This window comes from Neodiprion lecontei, chromosome 3 (genome assembly GCF_021901455.1).
Source record: "Neodiprion lecontei isolate iyNeoLeco1 chromosome 3, iyNeoLeco1.1, whole genome shotgun sequence".
Lineage (NCBI taxonomy): Eukaryota > Metazoa > Arthropoda > Insecta > Hymenoptera > Diprionidae > Neodiprion > Neodiprion lecontei.
This window is the reverse complement of record NC_060262.1, coordinates 30,734,522-30,736,963: the sequence shown is the minus strand read 5'-3', so window position 1 is coordinate 30,736,963 and position 2,442 is coordinate 30,734,522.

Genomic DNA, 2,442 nt, shown 5'->3' with positions numbered 1-2,442 from the left:
CTGAGTGATATAATCTGAACGCGGCATTAAGCCTTGGTGCGTTGACTGCAGAATATACAACGCTTGATGTAATAAGGTTCGATTCGTCGCAGCTCAATTGCACTTTTACGTTATAATGCGTCATGTGATGTTGTCAACGCACTATTTAATTCACTCGGTGTAATTGCATTCATATTGCGAAAAACGAACGCAAGCATAAACGGTATATAATAATATTTTCGGTGAACGTATTATTTGCTAAGAATGTCAGATCGAAACGAATATTTTTTTTTTAATAGTATGGAACAAAGTCAATCACATCGGAGTTATGGTTCAATTAACTGTAAAGATGTCTTTTAACATATTATAATAGAAATCCGCAGTTATATTCAAATCTAATGGATATCAATGTCCACACGTACCATTCTAGGAAAACGGATATTCTGTTTGCGATTCGCGAGAAAATATACTTTAGACCTAGACAGAGTATCTAACTTCGCTGTGTAGTCTTCATACCAATTATTTAATTATGCGATCTCACCGAGAAGTGAATATTTTAATGTTTAACGACTACGATACAGACGTTGCCACCAATAATGACGCAATCAATGATCGTTAAGTGGTGATAAAACAGGAAAACCGAAAATAACGCGTATTGCTGTTTGATGTAAACGCAATAGCTACAATATCTTATTCAAAACATACTCACCATTGCTGATTACAGATCATTGATAGTTCAATTGAGAAATCTACATTCTGATAAATAGTTCACAAGCTGCATTGACAAAGTAATTGCACTGATCTGCGTTTTATAAAAGTACGCCGCTTTGATACGTGAAATGAATTTTTATTGAAGTTAGTAAGTTCAATAACAGAAATTGAATGTGGTTAACTACATTTAGGCAAGTTGTTTTTGATGCATATCGTAATCAAATTCCGGATGTGGTAAAAATATTGCGTTTTATCCGACAACGTAAATGAAGTCGTAACATGCTGCACGGTGCGTACTAAGTGGATAATGTATGGGCACTCATTTGTGCGATGATTTGTCCTTGGGAATAAATAGTCGGCCTTGTAACTTTTTCTGAGATATGCAAAGTATCGTTTTACAAATCTTAAGTTTAATATGGCATCAGCATAAAATCAATTGACAATCCACATTCGCAGTACACTTTAGACACATAAATGATAGAAGCTACATGAAATTCGATTCTTCAATTCGTCGAAGATAATTACTCGCAATGTTAAGTGCATCAATCGGAATAGGTGTTTTTTTGAGCATGCGACACGTAAGATAATTATGATACAGCGGTTGAAGCGAAGTAATGCCGCTTGTTCACGTATACCATTAACATAGTTCGAAGAATATATGCACATGATAAATAAAATACGATGCAAAGATTGATAATGCGAAGGAAAAATTGTGCATGAATCTCTCGCATGTCAGACGAATCGTTTATCAAGAAGACGGACGTCCAATCTATCATCTCCAGTATTCTACTAATTGCAATTTGTACAAAGAATTACTTCGATTAACTACAATATATACTAATAGGCTATTAGCGATATATTACATAAGTAGATATTATACGGATGCCTCTTCGCAGATTGGACGGGCACAAAATGCTCTGCATCTTCGGTTGTACTACGCAGCGAATTAAATTTTCCACGAAAATATTTGATTATGCTTGATTGGTTATAGGGCTAAACTGATGCCCTCACTTTAGGCTTGGGACAAAATGTTCATGCATTCTCTGAATAACGGCATGTTCTGATATATAAAACAACACGTTCAGCTTGTAAGACAAAATATAAACGGCTAAAGAGTATTGATTCAGTAATGATACCTTGAAGAAAAAACTGCAGCCAACCGCAAACCAACCGGTTTTCAGCTGGAACTTAGTATACATAGCCATCGCCAAAAAAGTGGAATCATTGGTTAGAAACCTCGCTGTTCTTGAACTTTATAAAACTCGATACCTAATGGTCAGTTTCATGAAGTGAAAATTAGCCTGTCGAAACATTGAAAACTCCTCAGCATAACTGTCCTCTATCTGTAAGAGTTTAGTCAGCGTTCGCATAAGTGTAATAGCCTGTCCTGACTTGGCTTACAAATATCCCTTATATCTTCAAAACTATTGATCTGTTTGTAACGAAATATGGCCTATAAAACCCGAGCAGACGCCGTAGCTGTACAAAGAAAAAAAAAAGAATTAATATCGGTTCAGCAGTTCTGGAGTTATAAGATAACATCCGAAGAGACAGTCAGAAAGACATTGAATTTTATACTTATATATACCTTTGTAGAGATGAGAAGAGATTAATTTTTGTGAGGACCATTTTCAGAAAACTATTATGTTAAGATATTCAAGTAACAATCCACACATCCTGCCATTTCGACCAGAAGTTACAATTAGCCACTGCATCGTTCGAGCAGGGCTCAGACATTTTATCACGCATTTT